Source organism: Ambystoma mexicanum, chromosome 11 (genome assembly GCF_040938575.1).
Source record: "Ambystoma mexicanum isolate Mex_15411 chromosome 11, UKY_AmexF1_1, whole genome shotgun sequence".
Lineage (NCBI taxonomy): Eukaryota > Metazoa > Chordata > Amphibia > Caudata > Ambystomatidae > Ambystoma > Ambystoma mexicanum.
This window is the reverse complement of record NC_090934.1, coordinates 1,172,491,630-1,172,513,685: the sequence shown is the minus strand read 5'-3', so window position 1 is coordinate 1,172,513,685 and position 22,056 is coordinate 1,172,491,630.

Sequence of the window (22,056 nt, the reverse complement as noted above, 5' to 3'; positions counted from 1 at the left end):
AGGTGCGGTATACATACAGTATTCTACATACAAGGTGACACATTGGTAGGGGGTGGTACAAATAAACAAATATACATTATACGTATGTCAAGAGACAGGGAGGTAAGGATGAGGGAAGCTGACGTGGATCTAAGGAAGGTTCAGAAACTGGCTAGTGCAAGATGCATTCATTAGTCATGGAGGTCGTTGGATCGGAGCCGTTTAAGAATGTTTCAACTGAAGCTAATGATAGGATGGATCGATTCTGAGGTCGAGTGCATTCCAATACTGGGCTGCTTTGACCGGGAAGCTACTTCCACTAGTTTTCTTTAGCCTAATTCTTGGTATCTGAAGACAGTGGGAGTTGGCAGCTCTAGTAGGGCGAGTTGAGGTTTTCCTGATTATTCTCTCTGCCAGGTAAGGGGGAACTGCATTATTGAGGCATTTGAACGTTAGTGATGCTGTTTTCAGTGCGATCCTGTCACTAATTTTTAGCCACCGGTGTTCTCTTCTCATGTTAAATATGTGTTCTCTATAGGGTAGGTTCAAGGCTGTTCTCAGGGCGTTATTTTGCAGTATTTGTAATTTGTCAATAATGTATTTGTTAGCTCCCAGGTACAGGGCACTACAGTAGTCTAATTTGGAGAGTATTAGGGCGTTGGCGAGGATCATGCAGCTGGCTTGTGTTAGGAAGGCTTGGCAGGCCGTAATAAGTTTGCACATATAAGCAGTGGAAGATGCTAGCAAGTTTGCCTGTTTCTTCAGTGACAAGGTGGAGTCCAGGTAGAAACCTAGCGTTTTCACTTCTTTGGCTGCTGTAATTATGTGGCCATCAATGTTGAAAGCAGAGTAGTTGGGATTAGGTTAAGTTTAGATTAGATTAAGTTAGCAGTGGAGTGGAGGAGCAGGATCTCAGTCTTGTCGTCATTCAGGCAGAGGCCATGGGATGCCATCCATGCCTGAATGATGAGGTATATTTCATTTACCAAGGCCGTATCAGAGACAGAATTGCCCAAAAGGGGAATGAGGATCTGGGTGTCATCTGCATAATTCGTGTAGGTGACACTCAGTCTGTCCAATTTGTCGAATAGGGGCTTGGTAAACATATCATACATAGTTGGCGAGACACATGAACCTTGGGGAGCACTGCATGTTATTCTGATTGGGTCCGCCACTGATACCGATGTGGAAAAAACTCTTATTGTTCTATTGTCCAGGAATGATTGGACCCATGCGATAGCTTCACTTGAAAAGTGGGCCACCGATGTCAGGTGTTCACACAGAACTGCATGATCCACCAGGTCAAAGGCCGCCGACAGGTCAAGGAGGAGTAACATGCCAGTGCTTCCCCTGTCGTTAAGCTCGTCAATTTGTGTTTTTAGATCAATTAAGGCCATCTTTGTGCCATGTTGTGGTCGGAATCCAGATGGGCGGGAGCCTAGGAGTTGGTTAGTTTCAAGGTAATGTTAGATCTGTAGATAGGCTACTCTGTCTATTATCTTGAGAAGGAAGGGTACCGTGGTGATAGGTCTGTAGTTAGCGGGAATAGCGGGATCCAATGTTTGTTTCTTGAGTAGGGGTAAAACCCATGACTCTTTGAGGTTGCTTGGGACAGCGTTGGTAGAGAAGGAGGCGTTGATTAGTTTGGTGATGAAAGGGGCTAGGTCCCTTGCAGCATCCTTGATTAGTTGGGCAGGGTAGTTGTCGCTCTTGCAGTTGGATGGCTTCAAGGATGAAATGATTTTTATGGTTTCTTGGATGGAAATTTTGGTGAATTTGAATGGGGGTGGGTCAGACGTGCTTTTGGTGGGGCTGGTAGGAAGTGGCTGGCTAGGTGGCAAGGAGTCTTTTTTTGGCAATTTTAATTTGCAGAGTTGTTATTTTATTAGTAAGGGCATTCTGGATGCCAGTGCACCATTGTTTGTCTTTGGGTATGTTGTCAAGGGGAGGTATAGGCGATTCTAGTTCCCTAAGGATGCCAAATAATTCCTTACTGTTGGAATTGGTGTTGGAAGTCCTTTAATTGAAAAGGCTTTTTTTAGTGTTTAAAATGTCTTTTTTGTAGTTGTTAGTGAATTGTTTAAGTTGCGATTTGTTTTCATCTGTGGGGGAGTGTCGCCATCAATGTTCCCTCTAATTATGTTTCTCTATGTGCAGAACCGGTTGGCTGTGTGCGCACATTATTTTCCATATGCACACTAACTAATGAGGTAAGCCACTTTGTGAGCTACCGTCACAGAAGAGTTTGGAAAGGAATTTCCTCTTCCCAACCACTGTAATTCTTTAAAAATCTTACAACAGTTTTTCCAAACAGATAGGCTAAAATAAAATATGTCATATGTGATTACACAGAAAACTCATCAACCAATCCAAGACTTCGCTATCTGCCACAGTACCTTGCAAACGTACTTCTGCACGGAGAAAAATGTCGGCCTCATTACGTGTTTGGCAGTAAGTGGTACAGTTGGCCGTAACTCCATTACCGCCAACTTTACCACTATGCCAAATTACGATTTCAGGCCTCGAGTAGAGGATTTGCCGCCAGGCCGCCTAGGTAAATCCTAAAACTCGAAGCTGAAATCGTCGGAATTTCAGCTGCGGTAATTCTGCCTAAAAAGCCACATTGAGTCCAATGAACTCAGTATGAATGGGGAATTACACCGCCACCACCAGTTGTAATCTGGCGGAAATTCCTCTGGACCAAGTGGCAGTAACGGTAATTCATTTGGGTGCTATTATGGCGGATTTACCCCGGGATACCGCCCCAAGTCGTAATGAGGCCCTGTATGTTTAATGCCACTGGAAAATCACTCATTTATATCACAAAACACAAATATCTCTTGTCATAACTGATGTGGCTGTCAAGAAACTCAGACAAAATACATTTGCCGACAGATTAATGGCAATTAAAAGCAATGTGTCAAAAAACATGCTTAAAGGAGTTCAAATGTCCGCTTTAATGAAGTAATTCAAGGGCCAGGAGAACATGCTTCTAATAATTTGTGTAAGGATAATAATTGCATCAGAATAACTGCAACTTAGAATATGATGGTCCAAAATTCCTGTGCTTACTTTCCACATTACGTTCTCCCGTGGGTAGTGATAACACCAGCCTTGGAGCTAAGAGACATAAAAAAGGAAAATGTGCCTAATGAGAAATAATAAACATATCATTGCTTCAACCCACAAAGCTCCACTGATATTTTTTAGAATTAGTGACCAGTAGAGCAATGGCATAGGAAGGAAGGAACTCTAATAATATTAATGCCCAATCTTAAAAGGAATTGTATGGGGAAAGAACATCTTTTAATGAGCAGAACGTATCCCTATTGGCAAAGCTAAATATTTTTCAGGGACTAAAAAAACTCCCTGAAAAATAATTTGAATCCAAGTAGGGAGGAAAATCTGATTAGAGCCCTGCTTGTACCCCTGACATAGGAAGTGAAATGACACAACACATAATAAAGTGTATAGTTTTGCCCACCCTTCCACACCACAGCCTAGATACAATTAAACAAGAGCCTTACTAAGCTTTATTATAGAGCCCTGTTGAAGAAAATCACACACATATGCCTTTTAAATTCATTGCATCAATTCATCAGAGATACAACTGTTTGAGTGCAATCTTCTGTAACTATGGATCCATCTTCTGTAATTCTTTGTGATTAGTTAAATAAGATGCAAGGAGATACTAGAAACTGCACACACAGAACACATGGTTACATTGAAAAGCCCTCAGCAGTTGAGCATAGTAAGAAAAATAAGGCGCTGTTGTTTAGATGGGTACTAGAATTTCCTATCTTTTAGCAAACATGCAACACAATTCATTCAGTGTACTGCCGAAACGTCTGACTTGGTCTTTGAACTGTGCTGCTTTGTTCATCACCCACAAGGAGTGATGCTTCCACCCATACCCTTTCCCAGCATCTGTGCTTGTCTCCAATACTGGTTGATAGAGCACTGTAAAAAGTGAAGGAGTTTAGCAGTAAACACTCACTGGGATGTTTGCAGACACACAATATTTTGCAAACAAGGCATATTTAAATGCCTCAACATATGTTGTGCGTTTTAAGAATGGCATGACTCTGCATGGCCAGAATTCTTTTGCAGTACATACAAGATTGTTTGCAGCATACCCAGCACTTATATCGTTGTGTAGGATTACACAAGTGCTCAGTGAAACTGTTTTTGTATAGAAGCGAGTTATCATATAATGTGTGAAGGTCTATGTTGAAAGGAACTCTGAACACTTGGAAACAATGCAGATTGTGTGAAAAGCATTCTTCTGTCTGAATATCCAGTGCCATGATACTATGGACGAATACTCCCAGGCACAGTTCATACCCATTATCCCTCGTAGGCTAAGTAAATGATATTGCAATGTTGCCCTCCACTTATAGGGTAATGTTAGTAATGCTTATGTAGGAGACGCTGAGCATCACATTTGTCTTTTCAAAATCTTTAGAGGGCAATTTAGTATTTGAGTTTTATAATGCGTTAACAAAAGCACTTTCGTGACATATGTACAAAGAAGATGAATTATGGGATTTGGCCTGCTTACTTACAGTCAGTATCCGATACTTGAGCTGGTATTTGATTATATAGTGTGGGTGACGCTTTTGGTAAGGCACAATGAGTAACAGAAATTCTGGCACGTGAACGTTATTCATGTTACAACAAACATAAAACAAGTGGATGTAGGTACACATCTGCTAACCTTTCGCAGAGCCAAGAGAGGAAGAGTCAAGGTTGTCTGGTAGGATCTTAATGTACTCTGGGGCAGAAGTTAGAGTCATAAACTGAAAGTGTGATAGTCAGGTTTAGGAGTCATAGGTGGGGAGGGAACATACTTGGTTAATGTGTGCAGGCATATCTTGGTTAGATTCTTCTGTTCATGCAGCCAGTTTTTCATAATAGTTTTTAAACTCTTGTGTTGTATTTTTCTGTTAGGGATTTTAGGTGCATGGTAGTGTAATGCAAATTAGCAGAATATCAAGACTAGTTGTTTATTTTAAGAGAAAGAACATTTCAGGTAATTGCTGTGGCTTGTGCCTTATTAAATCATTTTTGAAAAGGTGAGAATTGTCTGTGTGCGCTGCTAAAAATCTAATGAGCGGCACCCAGAAGGAAGCTGGGCAGGCGCACATGCGCACAGCTTAGAGGGAACATTGGATATGGATTCTAGTTCCCTTTTTTGTAACCTTAATTTTTTAAGATAGGGGGTGAACCAGGCATTGAGGTGCGTTTGTTGTTTAGTCTTGCGTAATTTAAGGGGTGCAATGTTGTCCAGTGCTTTAGTCATAGTATTGTTAAAGGTCTCCATGAGTAGATCAGGCTTCGAGTTGCTTGGGAGGGCATTGATCATCGGGAAGAGGAGGGGCAGAATGTTATCAGGAGTGATATTTTTTTTCAATCTGGTAGGAAGGGGGTGTGCCAAAGTTTTGTTTATGGTGAACTGTTTATCTAGTGTTAACGAGAAATCGATTAGGTGGTGGTCTGTCCATTGGAAGGGGGTGATTTTGGGTATGGTGGTGTTACAGTTCAAAGTGGCAAACCAACCAAGGGTTCTTCCTTTGTCATGCGTTGGAGTCAGGACTTTTTGTGTTAGGGCATGTTCTGCAAGCATGGTCGCCATGTTTTGGGCTTGTTTGTCCTCAAGGTCAATAAATCCTAAATTGAAATTATCTAATATTAGTAGTTGTGAGGAGTCTTTAGTATTGTTGGCTATGAGACTAGAAAGGTCCTCCTCGAATGTGCTGATGGTACCTGGTGGTTTGTAAATTACATAAATTGATATGGTACGGCAATGAGAGATAGGCAGTTTGACGGCGAGTAATTCGCATGATTTGAGAGAGGGTAGAGTTAGCTGTCTTAGAGCGAGGTTGGTTTTCGCTATGATGGCTAGTCCGTCTCCTCTACAGTTGGGTCTGTCCATTCTCATTAGGTGGTAGTTGTCCGGTATGGCTAAGGAGAGCGATGGGCCAGCATCTTCGTGCAGCCATGATTCCGTGACGACTAGAAGGTTCAGGTCATCGGAAAATAGGATGTCAGCTATTTCTGTGGCATGAGCCACTATAGATATGGCATTAATCAGGGCTCCAGAAAGCGTGGTTACGTTGGGTGTTTCCTGGAGTTTTATGGGAATTAGTTTAGGTTGGTGGGTGGTATCGTCAGATATGGTTGGTCTGGGGACTAATTCCAATTGTGGGGTAGGTATTTTATACTGGGTGTTAAGCTCCTTGTTGCTAAGGGCTTCGGGTTCGTAGAGACGCGGTAATCTAGCTCGTAGTCTAGTATTTCTGTCCGGGGTAGGGCATGGTGCCTGTTTAGATAGGGACATAGTTAAGTAGATTAGCGGTAGGGTAAGATGTAGCAGAAAGGTGGCGCAGGACTTCATGGGGCACATAGTTATGTATGGGTACAGAGTTCAAAATAGCAGAGCAATCATCAGCAGATCAGGCTAGTCAAGAGTGGGCAGGGCAATTTAAATCAGAGCAGGCTAGACAAGCATAGGCTGGGGCTATACAAATCGATGACAAGCTAGTTCAGAGTAACAGGGCAATCATCAGCAGAACAAGCTAGTCAAGCGTAGGCAGGGCAAATTAAATCAGAGCAGGCTAGGCAAATATAGACTGGGGCTATACAAATCAGAGCAGGCTAGACAGGCATAGGCTGGGGTTATACAAATCAATGACAAGCTAGTTCAGAGTAACAGGGCAATCATCAGCAGAACACGCGAGTCAAGCGTAGGCAGGGCAAATTAAATCAGAGCAGGCTAGGCAAGCATAGGCTGGGGCTATACAAATCAGAGCAGGCTAGGCAAGCATAGGCTAGGGATGTACCGATCAATAACAACCTGGTTCAAATTAGCAGGGCAGGTCCGAGCGCAGGTCAGTTGCTAATGGCAAGAACAAATTGGATGCTAATGCAGTTAACAGTGTCGTATGGTACATGCATTAGTATTTGTGTAAGGACATGAGGCAAATCAGATACTAAGGGCACAGAACCACTCAAATGCTAATGCTGTTTGCAGTGGCAAGCAGGTCGTAGCCCGTATTGGGTACAGATCAGATCAGATGCTGATGCAGTTGTAGGTGTCATACAGTGCATGCGTTAGCGTTTGGGTAAATGCATGGAGCAAATCAGATACTAAAGGCACAGAACAACTCAAATGCAGCTACCGTTCACAGTAGCAAGCAGGTCACAACCCATATTGGGCACAGGGCAAATCAGATGCTAATGCAGTTAATGGTAAAGCAGAGTTAGATATTAGCATACATGTGTTAGCATTTGCCTGAGGGAATAATACAAGTCTTTAAAATGCTTACTCATCTGCATGGCAATGTGTATGGATTGGGCTCTAGCGGTGAGTGCGAGTTTTTGTGGAGATGTCCATAAGTCTGGGTGGGAAGAAATGGGCAGAGTGTCTTGCTCCGGTGACATCTCTGGACAGGCTCAGGACAGGAAGCAAAGCCTTGGCGGTCATGCCTTAGAGGGCGGGCCGGCTTCTCGCCTGCCGGCAAATCGCAACAGGATAAATAGGATGGCTCCAGCCAATTCTAGGTAGCCTTCCAGAGGCTGGATGGCAACACAGGTGAAGAGCACCTTACTGTTGCAGAACGGCTATTTTGGAAAGTCAAATCTTGAAGGCAGGGGTTTAGCCAGTGGTGTACTGCTAAGTAATACGATGGCACAAGATGGGGGTACAGGATTTTCTCTAACTACCACCGTCCACCTCAGGTGTATGTAAGGTAGGCATGGTATCAAACAGTAAGACAGACAGAAGTGATCACAGTTCAATGGTGTTTATTGAACTTCAATTGGGTTTGAAAAATGCCTATCTAATCCTACATCTAAAGATGGGAGCAAGCTACGACCACCAAATAATAATAAGACAGTCTTAGTCGAGTCTGCCAAAATAAAAGGGCCTATACTAATAAACCTATTGCCAATCCTTATTTCTAAATACAAATAGTGTGGAAAAAATTGTTATGCAAAAGAGAAAGTGGTGTGGGAAATGATTTGTCAGGATATTCAAGCCGTTGGCTTCCCTTTCCCACATTTTCAGCACAGGACAAGCCGGCACACTCGAGCTTAGCACACTCTCTGGCTTCTCTAGCACGAGGATGCAGTTCAATACCTCAACACAAGGGCCTTCTGTGCCAAAGGTCTTTTTGACATTCATTCAAAGTCTCTTATTTCAGAAGGCCTGATGCAAAAAACAAACATTAAAGTTCTGTTCTTCATAGGATTTCACATGTACAACTTCTTGTCATGACCACAGGACAAGGGACACTATCTTTGTCATCTAAAGGGTCCAAATGTACCCAGTCCTGGCGCCATTGGCGCCAGGCTCATGAGAAAGTGTGCTCTGCACACTTTGTGTCTGGGGCACGTGCATCCAGGCCAGGCGTGGCCATTAGGAAACATTGGGGAGCACGTGCAGCAGTCTCTGGGAATGGCAAGGTGCAGTCACAAGGCGGGGCCGAAGGGGAGTGGCTAGGACCAAGCTATTTAAGCCAGCCCTACCCACGTGCAAGTGCTTCGCGTTAGTTTGCTTTCTGCAGCGTAACGCTTACCGCCGCCTGAAGCGCTGCTTACCTGTTTCCAGCTCATCATCTCAACACGCATCTCGCCAAGTTCCAGGACATCTTCTTCAATGCGCACCTTACCTGACTCCAGCCACACCACCACTTGAAGCGCATCTTACCTAACTCCAACACTTCATTTAAGTGCGCACCTTACCTTCATCCAGCACTACCATCGCACAACGCGCAGCTTACCTGACTCCAGCAACACCATCGCCGGACGCGCATCTTACCTGTCTCCTGCAATCCCATCGCCTGCAGCGCATCGTACCTTACCTGATTCCCATTGTCATCGGAGTCGGGGCGCATCCTTACCTGTTCCGGACGTCTAGCTATGCAGGCGTTCTTCTTCTCGCCCAGCATCCTCACGGATCTAACCATCCAGTAATCGCTGGCAGGTCTTCGGATAGCTGCTTCCCGCCTGGCACTGCCTGGCCATCCCTGCAAGAGAAAAGAACACACAAGGTTAGAGACTGCATAAATATCTTACGCTTGGCAGCGCAACACATAAGCCTTGCTTTTGACCCTGAAAACCAACTTACCTTCTAATTGGGAGCTTCGCAATCCCCTCTGGCACCATTTGGACTCGCTCCCAACACCTCGACTTGGGGAGAGAAAAGACAATACAAGGGCTACGGGCAGTAATCACGGGAAAAAGACATTGCAAAAAGGATACAGACAATAATCATTGTTAAGAACAATTACCTTCAAAGTGGTACGGTCACAGCCGGTCTGGGCCACCACACACACGTACCACAGAAGCAACTAGGTCCATCAAAGGCACCCCAGCTGATGAGAAGCAGGACGGAGAGCTCATCCTCACAAGAAAACAGATGAGACTGTATGGGTAAACGCATGCTCACCTCATTCTGGAACAAAGGGTTCGAGGGAAATCACAATCCAATCACAGCATTCTCACTGCCTCTCGTATTCTCTCAGAGGCAGTGCCAGCAACCACAGCAGCACACATTACGGCAGCTGGGGAAGGAGTCGGATCCAGGGGAGCCAAGTCCATGGAGGGCTCCAATCGTGCCCCAACGTCTCCGCAGAGACCAGGTGAGCGTAACACTTCTCGGGTGATTTTCTGTTCACCCTGGGCCCCCCTCTGCCGGGCTCCGCCCACTTTAACACAAAACCTTCAATTGGTCTCCCTCTGCCGGGCTCGGGCCAAATGTATCTGCTTCATCAAAATCGAAGACTTTTGAATGTGCGCAGGATTTTGGTCAGCCTGTCCCAGGACCACTTTGATTCACAATTACTCATTCTCTTCTTGATATAACCTTTTCCTCACTCTCACTTTTGCCACTTCCCAGCTGACTACCTTACAGAGACCTTCGATTGAGCACCCATGCGGTGCCGACCACCCTGTAAAAGATTTTGTATCTTGCTTTTAAAGTTCTATCACTCATCAGCAGTTCAACTTTAATTGCATTTCTTATCACACGTGTTTTAACAATGTTCATTCCAGCGCTCGCAATACAATGTTGCTGCTTGCAACCTTGGCTTCAACACAAGCCTGTCTTGTACCGGTCTCCCCAACTCACTGACTGTGTTGATTTAATTTATGCTGCTTTGATCTTGGATCCTAGGACGATACTACGGCGGCTGCTGCTTCTCCCTGCCTTGGTTATTGATGTGGGAAGGCCCTGTGTATCTCCGACACACAATGCAGGATTCTTCCGCCCGGTTTCCTGGTCTTGGGCTTTCTATTGTCGAGGGTTCTAGAAAGTAACGGGCCCATTATTGAAAAGGTCAAGGGATTTTCCCTCCTTGCGAACCCCTTCTGTTTTGCTGTCTTTCTTCTCTCGTTCAGCTGCCATCTCGAAACTGCTGTTTCCTTGTGTGCTTTGCTTCGCCCAGAGTGTGCTCTCATGCTCTGATTTTTATCCGTGAGGGGAAGCTTAATGGAAGTCAGGTGTGTGTGATGTTCAATAATTGCCTGGCCTCGCCTGACCATTGTATTGGGACATGTCAGGTATACTGCTCGGGTGTTAGTCTGTTTTCTCCCATAGCGGGCTGTCCGTGTGAAAGTGTTTGTGGGTGAGGGGGCAGAGTTCCTAAATATCCTACCTGGTAGGATGGGGTAAAGGTGTTATAGGGAAAGGGATACCACATCTCACCATCCGGTGCCCCACTCCCAAAAGACACCTCACCCAGGTGATCCTCCCACACTGGTCCACCCCCAGGAACTGGTTCCAAAAGCTATGGCCAGGTCCTGGACACCTGGATGACAAATATCCAGGGACTAGTGGGTGAGACGCCTTCTGGTTTCTCACAGGTAGGACTGGCTTTTGAATTCTACCTGGTAGGCCTGCCAACACAGGCAGAGAGGGGGGCAATCTTCTTGTGGCAAAGCTGTTTAAATGGCCTTACCACATACCTTTAAACCTAGTGAAACATTCATTCATTGAGAGCAGATTGATGCCTGTGCCATTGTGCAGAGGTTTTGACAAGTGTCTTTGCCTTGCCACACCTCATAAAGAGAATGTCCCTGGGCATGTTGCTTAAAGGAAAAGCAATATTATAGTCAAAAACTGTGGAGAGCTGAAAGTTGCAGTTCTATCACACCTGTAGCCCAACATACAGTTGTTAAAATCAGTCAAACCACTTGAAAAGTATAACAATAGCACAAAATGTGTTTATATCTAATCCAAAATAGTTTAATTATGACATCTACATTTACAGACATACAGCAAACACTCATATAAGATATACATGTATAATATATCAAAAGAACAATTCAGAAAACAAATTAGCAAGTGGTTTGACTGATCTCAACAACTGTATACAAGTCTGTAAACACATCTTGAATAGCAGACAATTTTGATTAGCAGGTGTGTACTCATAGTTTTAATGTCACCAGATATTATTTGTTAAAATGACCAACAATACATTATTTTTGTGTACTGCTGTAGTTGAGACACAAATAAATAAATAGATATGATAAAAAGGCACTGAAAATAGGGTTTCAATGCAAGGTTCTGTGCAGCTGGGTCCAGTCAGTGGTGCACAGGACAGTGTCCCATATCTTGAAAGAGCCACATGATCGCCCCATCATTCGCTCTGCAAGGATTGGTTCAGGCGTTTCATAAATCAGAAAGTGTACAATTTTAAAGGAATGTCATAGCCTGAGACTAAGTATGTAGTATGGTGTTGCAGCAGGCAGGGGAAGTCAACTTCAGGTGGACAAGATGGTCCTTGCCTGTCATTGATAGATATGATTTTCAATATAGCATTAAATACCACTTTTGGGGTAGGGCAGGGCCACTAATAACCTCAAGCCAAGTAGACCCAGCCACATAATGTCAGCCCTGTACATCCATGCAAGTGGTATTTATCTCCATTAGTACTCAGAGCCACCATCTGTGGTACTGATACTTTTGTATAGCCTTTGGCACTTTGAAGAGTGGAGGAGATTAATACTGTTGAACTCTTTCTCCATTAGCTCCTTTGTACTTGAAGTGAACAGGGAAAAGAGGGTGGAGAGACACCTGAGGGCAAGAGAGGAATGCAGGGTGAGCAATGCTTTCTTTTGACAGGGTAATTTAAATAGCAAGCTTTGCTACACAACTGTTGTTTTAATTAGTAAATCAACAGGTATGCAACTCTGCTTATTTTATGACTTGGTATATCAGGCAATAGGCGTGATAAAACTGCAACTTTTTGTATTCCACAGTTTTTGATTTCAATATTAGTGTATCTGTGGTTTTAAGCTGGGGGCCTCTATTTAGTATCCTAAAAGAATTCAGGCCAGGGCATGTGTTGCTCTCTTCCATAGTGCCATGATTTCTCCTTCCATCAGTCTCTATGCACTGTAATCCTTCTAAGGAATCTTGGTGTGTAATGCTTGTCCCACGTCAATACAGTAGTATTTATGAATCTATTTAAATTCCCCTCCAGTGCCTTTATATTCTTGAGGCCCATCAGTGGCCTCCTGTAAACCCACGATCAGTCAACTGTGAGTATTGCTTGCCCTTCTATATCATCCTGTTGATCCCTGTGGTGTCTAATGTTTAAAGTAAACGATTAGGTAAAATTATGACTGAGAGAAAGTGGAAACATGCTTTATGTTCGAAGCTACAAAAAATATCATATGGATGATTTTCACCTTTTCTTTCAATGCTGGGAATGGTTGGCTTCCCTTTCCCTTTATCTGTATTTCTTACTAAGTGTGTCAGGGTCTTCCTGTCTTCAATTGTCATAGTTTCTGGTGGGGGTCAGGGCCGTGTTTGCCTGTAATGCCATTGTAGAATCACAACTGCACCAATGTTCATTGTTTCTCATGGCTCACCTCCATTTGTCTATCCCAAGTGTGTGGGTGCTGCGGACTAGCACACTCACAACTGTTGGTGTCCCACCCCACTCACTGTCTCTGCGTTTGTTGAGATTAGACCACCATTTTCTGTTATTATCTCTATCTGAACTCTCTTCGTCCCATACCCTATGTGTGAGGGGCACACTATGAACAGCTTCTTTTCCTTGTTCTAAGTAGTCAGTCGTGCCTTTTCTTTTTTTATTATTTTGGCTGAAGAAATGCAATCTTTCAACATCTAAAAGCAAAAAACACACATTATTTTACTATTACATTTCACATATTTACATTAAAACCATTTAACCCATTCCATGCATAAAGGAAAAATGAAACAAAGAACATTTCCTAATTACAAATATCTAATGAGTCCTTGGGGCCATTGGTAAAATCTTTAAGTACAATAAAAAGTTCACCACCGCTAGAATCAGGGAAATATGTTGCCTATTAAAAATCGTATTCCAGAGTACCTCTTCAGTTAACACTTTAAAATCTATAAAATATTAATACTAAAATAATCTCCTTTGAAGTAAAAGCTTTGGACAAAGTGTTAAAATATGTCTCAATGTCTCTCTTTCATTGCTATTCTCACGAAATCTGCATGATATATTTTCCTCGGACCAATTTAAGTGATTATCCAGTACTTCCCCAGTCAACTATAAATTAAAACAAAGTCTTAAAAACGACCTGCAGTATTTGTGGCGGGATTTATTTTTAGATATGTAGGAAAATGGTTCAATGGTTTCATTACAAAATTACCCGTTTTAAAGAATTTATATTCATTACATTCTTCCCAGGCCCTCCTCCAGTCATAATACCATAGCTTCAGTTTTGCCCGATCTGGGTTTGCCATTAATACATCTAGTGGAATATCAGCAGCTGCCATAACTCCCAAGCAATCCTTTTTCCATATTTCGAGTGAGTTATCTGTTTGTTCTTCCAACACCTGGGCAATAATTAATAGCAATAAAGAGTTTCTAGAATCCTGGCTCAAGAGACATTTTCTAAGCAATGTTAAGCATCACCAATTAATCATAATTCTTTATGATAATAAGCCCAGTGCAAAGAGAATAATCTGCCCCGGTTAAATTTGAAATAGGGATAATACCTTCTTCCAATACAAACCCGCTAATTTTTCCCAGTCCGGCCTATGCTCAACCATCTTTGTTTCAGGCCTATAAATGACCATAGGGACTACTTTTGGTTCGTAGAATGTAATAACGGGTAAGCAGGAGAATTTCCCATATTTCCTATTAATGATAGATGCTTATGCCACTGCTATCTCCATCTTCTGCCTTATATCCAATCTATACGGGGCTTCCAACCTTTTGGCATTCAAATTCACTCTCAATTATGGATATTCACTAAGGACTTATAAAATTAATCATTTCAATGAGGTTTTCTTAAGAACCATTTTTTGAGTTAGGAATGAAATGTTGGATTTTTCCACATTTCTAACTAAGAAATTTTCCTGTGTGTATTCTTCCAGCGCAGTTAGTTTCCTCTGAAGGCCTACTGGCGACTTTTCAAGAAAAAGTAAATCATCAGCATATAATAGCCATGAAATCAGGGTGTTTCCAAATTTCAGGGGGAAAGAATTGATGATATTCAGCTTCATCCCCACGTCTGTTATAAATAAATTAAAACATACAGCCAACATATGGTATCCAGTCACTGCATCGAATACAAAGCATTGAATGCCAACAGCATCGTAAAAAATGCATCTAAAAACAGCATCAAATGTATTTTTTTCAAAGGTAAAGGTTTTATTTGCATTCAATGCTTTTTTTCATTGCTTTTTTTTAGATGCTAGGGCATTCGATGCTTTGGCATTCGATGCAATCACTAGGAACACTTTTTTTTATTGAGGATAGTATTAGAAAATGTATTACCAACCCCAATCCAGGTACAAAGCCTGATTGATGCTTATCAAAGTAAAATTTCTTTTTTACCCAATTCATTAAATCTTGTAATAACAACCGTGGAAACATTTTACCCGGGGCATCCAGGAGGGCTATCGGATGGTAGTTTTTGGGATTCTCTCCATCCCATTTTTAAAGATCGGGATAATCACTGATTTTTTCCAGGTTGAAGGTACTTTTTTAGAATTCATTACCTGACTAAAAATGAAGGGTGACATTTTTGGCCATAATTCCGGATGAGCTCTGATCATTAAATGGATCTGACCATCAGGTGCAGGAGCTCTTAAAATACTTAACCTTTTCAATTCCAATAGGATATCATCCTGATCAAACTTCATTGCATCACTCTTATCCCAAACATCCTCTATCTGAGGGTCAGGTGTGTTTGGACTGGCATGCACATGTGTGAAGTAAGCCACCCAAAACTCTTCTTGTATTGGGTTGATCATCAATGAGGCTTGTATGTAATTATTTCCACTTTTTAGCAGCAACCAAATTTGAGCACTAGTCTTGGACGCTATGGCTGAATCATAGTTTATCCATCATATTGGAGCATTTTAGCTTTGTGCATTTGCATCCTATTCTTATATGTTTGTTTACATTTCTTGAGGCGAGGTTGAGGCAGTCTACGGCAGTCTCTCTACCCTCTCTATCGTCACTGAACCACTGAAAAACCACTGTGTACCGCAGAGCGGTGAGGGGAGCTTGAGGCGAGGTTGAGGCAGTCTACGGCAGTTTCTCTACCCTCTCTATCGTCACTGAACCACTGAAAAACCACTGTGTACCGCGGAGCGGTGAGCGGAGCTTGAGGCGAGGTTGAGGCAGTCTACGGCAGTCCGCGGTTCCCGCGGCTCCCGTGGTCCGCAACCCCTTGCGATGAAACCTCATGGACTTTGTCAAACCCCCATGCCTGAAAGCATAGCGATTTCTCCTGGCCCGCAAGAACTTCAAGCAGAATGCGCTGAACGCGCTGAGGAGCAACGTCTCCTAAGAAGCAATTTTAAACCTGTAGATGCGGCACAAATGAAAACATCAACACCTAAAATGAAGGCTCCAAGGTTGGTCTCCCTGACCCCTGTGGTCTGTGATAGTACCTTGACAACAGCAAGCCGCTTTGACTTTGAGAATCCTTTTGACAGAAACCAGCGCTCGCCCTCTGTGTCTTGTTCGACCCCTATGGAGCCTCTACTTGGTGACACAGACACGGAGGGTATTCCACTCTACTCTTCATGCGCTACAATAACCACAAATTCTCTTACCTTGGAATCTCTCGCCCCCAGCATCGGAGGGGGTCGGAGTGCAAAGGACCAACCGGACTCATTGAACTCCAAAGCCGTGGCGGAGCCCCCGTCAATCCTTCAGCCCGCCGCAATGGAATATGCACTGAAATCTTCGGCCAACTCCTCTCCCTGCACCTACGCCCAGTCTGCACAGCCTCCCCGCCAGGCCCCTATGGTGGCGAGAGGTGCGGACGATTCGACGGTCGGAGGACGGTCAGCGTCTGCCCCTGCGCTGGCAGCCTGGGCGGAAACCCGGGCTGAGGAGGAAGCACTGGAGGACATCCCGGACGCCCCGGTCGGCGAGGGAGGAGTCCGTGCGTGCGTAGAGACGCAGCTGCGTCCATTGGCGCTGGAGCCCGGCTCTCTTGGCAGGGGAGACGCCGCTCCTAACAAGGCTCCAAGTCCTGCGAAAGGATCGATTTCCGCACCAGAAGAGTGCTCGGCTGGCGTACCGCCGCCCATTCAGGAGCCCATCTGCCACTTCAAAAATTCACTAACAGCGCCATTTACAACTCTGGCCCAAATTCACGCAGACAAAGAACAACCCGATTCAATATGTCTACAAACGAAAAAAAACGTCAATATTCACATCAAAACTCTGCCTAACACACAAGTGCCGGTAAAATCGGCGAGTAGACTAACCAGCGAGGAATCTCAAACAGGCGAGCAGGCTCGGCAAAACTCCTTGGAATTAAATGCTGGAAACCATCTAAGTATAAAAGACTCTCCCATCCAGAGAACAAGCAAACTCTGCAACGCCAATACACCCTGCGAACTCATTGAAGAACTACCGGAAGATCTGGCCCTGCAATCTGCTGCTCCCCAAAAATTGGCAAAGAACGTACAACAAAATACTCAACCAAAAAAATCGCAAAATACAAAAAGGAAATATAAGAAAAAAGACACAGGAAAAAAAAACCTCCCGTGCCCATTGCTTTCATCAGCACTAAAAGATTTCTTTAAAAAACAATGCAAAAGAAAGTTGGACGAGGTTAATGAACTTTCGGATGCGGAAATTCTGGAAGCAATCCAGGATCTCCCACCCACCACCAAAGCAAGGAAAACATCTTTCTTTGTTAAAAAACTACTGGAACCTTCAACCACAGACAAAAACGAACCTGAATCAAACGCTGCTCTAAAAAGAGGAAGACCTTCTATGAAAACTTTACTCGAAACAACTTCACCAACCGTGAAAGAAAGTGTTACAGACTCCAACCCCACCACCTTGAATCCCGTGCTTTCCCTTACATCCAAAGCTAGTAGTCTGGGAACAACAGAGCCTGCAACTAACATCGAACCTCCTAAACTTCCACAAGTGGAAGATCAAATTGGCATACCGCTGCCTCAAATCGCTGAATTACGCCACATAGAGAAACCTGTTGACAAAAACGTAACAATATCTTCCCCAGTCCCGAATAATCAACAATCACTTGGGACTCAACCTTCGATGCAACTTCCCCAGGATCAACAAACGGGGAAAGCTATAAATCAAGACCGACCAACTCAAACAGATGATGGTCTGCCTCTCCCGGAACATTTGATGAATTCAACACTGCGCTCACGTTCACCACCAACGAACAGGAGGTTAAGTGAAATAGCTCCTCCAAATCTAAGGGACCCTCCATAAAAAAAAAATGACTTGGCCACCATTATGTCGGCAATTACAATATCTCTAGCACCGTTTGGAAAGCTTTACGAAAGCATCAATGACTCGATAAAGGACAGCATCACAGTAACGGCAATGATGCATACCAAGTTGATATTTGTTGAAGGGTTCATCACTGCCTTGGAACAAACAAACAAGAAACACAGAGAAGCCTGGAATCTGAAGCTATCGGTACTGGAAGAAAAACTACGGCTGATACAAAGCGTAAGTCTGGAAAAAAGGTCTACAGGCGACAAAGAAACTCAGACCATACCTCAAACACAACCTATAAAAACGGCACCGCTCTTTGCCACCCAAAAAAATTAATTACTCTCTCAAACGATAGAGTCTGCGAAAACGACACCTACAAAAACCACTTAGAAAAAACCATCAATTCCAACACCAAAACAACCCTTACTAAAGCTAACAAGAAGCCCTCAACACGGATCGAGCACAAGGTGCAAAGAACCTACAGCAGACTCATTGTCCTCTGCAAAGGGAAACCTTAAAGAAACCAGATTACCCCCCACGGGTGAAGCGACGGAACAAGAAAATGGTACTATCGTCACCAACCAGACAATTCAATCACCACGATCGACCGACGAATGTATCTGTAAAGCTCGCTGATCGATATATCACAATATGAGGACTCAGCAGAAATCATCGAACTTGATAGCAAAACGGGAGACAGCCTTGCAAACCAAACTGAAGCTCAATTACGGACTCCTAAAGAAGCTGCTAGCAAATTTCTACCAACTAACCAGAGCAAGGATCTCTCTAACTCAAGCCGGTCAGACGACTTGAGTATTGAACAACTATACGACAAACGAAAATCCTCCAGATCAACTGCTCAAAGTAAATCTTCACCTATTAAAGAAAAAGGGGCTAAACCTAAACACCTGCACGAATCTACGACAAGAACATTTGACAAAACGACTGATGCAGTGCGCTTATTCAAGATCGAACAAAAATCGCCAGAAGATCATTACATGATCCTGAATAGAAGAACAGTTCTCAAAATACTCAAACAGGTCGATATACTCAACACACTAAAATCTGACGACTTCACGCTCATAGAGCCATACCACAGAAATAACCAAGCTAAGGCATATCTCCATATCAAAAATTCGGCGCTTCGGTAGATCCCTCAAGAAGCCTACGCAAAAGTCGCCTGTGAGGGCTTCATCCTGACGGAGATCCAGATACAGAAAAACACCAAGACTCGGATGGAAAACAACAAAATTCCGGTAGTGAAGAATTACAGATTTAAATCACAGACGGAAGACCTGTATAGATCGAGAAGACGGGGAAGATCACCGCAGCGATGGGAAAAACCCATCTATCACGATTCCAGAACCTCAGGGAAAGTCTCAACAAGAAGGGCCCACTCGAAATATTATCGGGACGTTAATGATAAATATGAAGATAGAAGTGATTCGAGAAACTGTAACAACCTCAGAAGAACTCCTCCAACAGCGCGCCGTTTTGAACGTAGATCTCCGTCCCCACTACACCACGTACGACCAAAACAAAATACGGACCAGCCGACGACTAGCGTTCATCTTAAACCAACAAAGGACACATGGTCCTGGTTGAGAGATGCCTTTACTCTGGGATTTAAGAGATAGCAGCAAACTAGGGGAGCCAACTCTCCATCACGGCGACCCGAACAAAAAAAAGAAGTCCAACGAGACGCCACGATATCCATAGCGTCATGGAACACTAGAGGCCATGTACATTTAACCAAAACTGGCAGCTACAATCTTGGAACACATGACATTCTATGTCTTCAGGAAACGTGGCTAGTGAAGAAACCTGCACTTGACGATTACACCATCGAGATCTCACCAGCAATTAAGGGTCCTTTCGGCAGACCGTCTTCTGGCCTACTGATTGCCATTCGAACAGGGACGAATTTACATACCATCAAAACAATTGTAGCCACCTACGCTTTCCTGGCAGTGCTTATAAGAACAAGTGATGAAAAAGACTCCGAAGTTTGGGCTATTATTAACACTTACTGGAACCCTCAAAGAATCTCATCCGTCAAATTCTGTGATGAAGCAGCCAACATCATCGACGAAATAATGATCAAACACAAAACCTCAAATATTCTCATCTGTGGAGATTTGAATTGTAACTGCCTGCAGCCGACAGATAATGCTCCAGCGACAGAAAGAGGAAAACAGTGGGTTTCACTAATGAACTCTAAGAACCTTCATAACGCCGCTAAATCCAACAATAATCCTACTATCCCTACTTGGGAGCGAGACCAATCAACAGCAAACCTTGATTATATCTTTGTCGCGGAAACAATTTACTTGAGCATAGCCTCTTTTGAGGTAATCAGAACGTAATTCAGCGATCACAACTTGTTAAACCTCACATGCAGAACCAATAGACGTGACCAACAATTCTACAACGTTGCAGTCAAGGTGAACACACAGCTTTCCCGCTTGCGTATGAGTGCTAAAGACATCAAGTCTCTAACAGAAGAATACAATAACCTCATAACGGATACAGAAGTGAATGATGAAATATTTTGGACCAGTTACATTCCACTGCTCCTCAAATTTAAAAAAACCTCGAAAGGGGCCTGACATGAAGACAGATAACCTTAATCATTCTTATAACCGGAACCTAGTGATCAGACGCCGCCATCTAAGAAAACTAAAAAAAGAGGCAACTATTACGAACTCCGCAAACATATGGGAATCCTACCATCTGGAGCTCACTTCATACAAACAGTGGCTTAGAAACAATAGATCGGCTCTTTACCAAGCAGATGCAGAAAACATGATCAAAACTATAGCCAACAAAAAAACCTGAGAATTCTGGAAACTGATCAACGACATGAAGTCTCATCCAAAATCAGCGATGATAAATGCAGTTTCTGAAGAATGCTGGTTCAATCACTTTTCCAAACTATTTGATCACCCTACCACAGACAACGAGAGGGTAAACCTACCAACTAAATCCTCCTGGATTGATCTATCTGATACAGACGACATAAAGTCCATTATCATGAAACTGAAGCTCTCACGCGCACCTGGACCCGACGGCCTAGCAAATACTGACTTGAAGGAACATCCAGAGGCCTGGTCAGCAATCTTGAGCCTGATTTTCAAACATTGCAAGGAACGAATGATAATCCCGAGCTCCTGGAATCAAGCCATTATCGTCCCAATTTTTAAAAAAGGCATGAGAGAAGGCCCTTCCAACTATCGTCCCATTGCCCTACTGGACGTTATTGGCAAAGTTTTTGCTACTTTACTCCTGACCCATTTCCGGAACTGGTTTACTACTTCTCCAGCCATGGATCCTCTCCAATCAGGCTTCCAAAAAAACGCTGGCACTACTGCCAACATAATGATCCTAAACATCTTAAAAGAAAAGGCATTACTTGGTGCTCCCCGAATTTTCCTCGCCTTCGTGGATCCATCCCAAGCTTTTGATAAAGTGGACAGATCGAAACTGTGGACCAAGCTGAAAAACTGGAGCTGTCCAAATCAGATTCTCGACCCAATCATTGCTCTCCATACGGACACACAGATATCAGTTAGACTAAACAACAATGGTCTACTCTCCAAACCTATTCCGTCTAAACGAGGAGTCAAACAAGGCTGCCCTTTGGCTCCAGCTCTTTTTATCTCCTTTCTCGGCGATTTCAAAACCTCCCAAGAACTGATAAGATCGTTCCCTCCCAAAATTGGAGCAACAACAGTTAAAAGACTCCTATACGCAGACGACCTCATTATTCTGGACCACACCCAAGTGGGTCTGCAACGCCAGCTGGACAATCTGCAGAATTACACAAAGGAGAACAACCTGGAGATCATCCACTCTAAAACGAAAATACTAATTCTCCAAAAGGAAGGGAAAAAAATAAAAAAAAGAAGTGCTGAAGTGGCATCTGGATCAATCAAAAATTGAAATCGTCTCATCATTCAAATACTTGGGAGTCGAAATTGATAGCACAAAAAAATCTTTAAGCATGCAGACATTTCTATGGTCCAAAACAAAAAACCTAACAGCCCAGCTACGTGCAGTAGATAGAAAATACGGCAAATTCAGCATTCTTCCTGCAATTCAGTTCTACAAGTCTAAAATAATCCCAGCACTGACATACGGCATGGATGCCAATCTTTCAATTCCAACGACCATATGGCCTAAACTAGAAGGCTTCATCGGGAGGTCAACATTAGGTTTGCCTAAATCGACAGCTGTGGCACCTATAAGACGCGAACTTGGGCTTCTCTCAATGGAGGCAGTGGTCGCGCAGAGCTTGATCCAGTTATACGGGAAAATATACAATCAAGACAGCTTGGAAATA